This window comes from Triticum aestivum, chromosome 2D (assembly GCF_018294505.1).
Source record: "Triticum aestivum cultivar Chinese Spring chromosome 2D, IWGSC CS RefSeq v2.1, whole genome shotgun sequence".
Lineage (NCBI taxonomy): Eukaryota > Viridiplantae > Streptophyta > Magnoliopsida > Poales > Poaceae > Triticum > Triticum aestivum.
In genome coordinates, this window is record NC_057799.1 from 609684832 (window position 1) to 609685457 (window position 626).

A 626-nucleotide genomic window follows, 5' to 3' on the forward strand; every position below is an offset into this window, starting at 1 on the left:
TTCTCTATTGCAGCAGGGCTTAGAGGGATGGCTGGGGCGGCGGCCAGCAGCGGCAGCGAGGGGAGGTCGAGGGGAGGGCAGGAAGGCGAGGCAGTGCTCAGTAGTGCCCGTCGGCGATTAGGGCCGGGCAGGCTGGGGGCCGCGGGAGGAAGGGGATCCTGCCGAGGAAGAAGATAAACAGTGGCGGCATGTCTCTACCTTTTTTTCTCGTCTCAGGTGGTGCTAGTGCAGGTGCAGGCGCCAAATGAAACCCTACATGCAAGCGTGCAGATTCCCGAAAGGAAAAACGTGCAAGCGTGCAATTCGTGCACCCTTGATTACGACCGGTGGATGCGCTCATTGTGCCGTCAGCGTCATATATAGGTCACCCAATGCACGTACGGCGCCTCCACCGGCTTTCGGTTCGGTCCGTGCTGGACTTGCAAAGTTCGGCGCCGCCCAAGTCAATGCTTGCACGGCAGCAGTTCCTCCAATGCTGCCACCTTCAAAGTTCGGCCAGGACAACGTGAAAAACCTAAGCCTAGCGTCTTGGCTCTCGGGTCGTGTCAAACTTAATGTTTAGTCAGGAAGCGTGTACTAGAAAACAGTTGCCTGAAAGCAACATTCCAGACGATTTTCTCTAAACA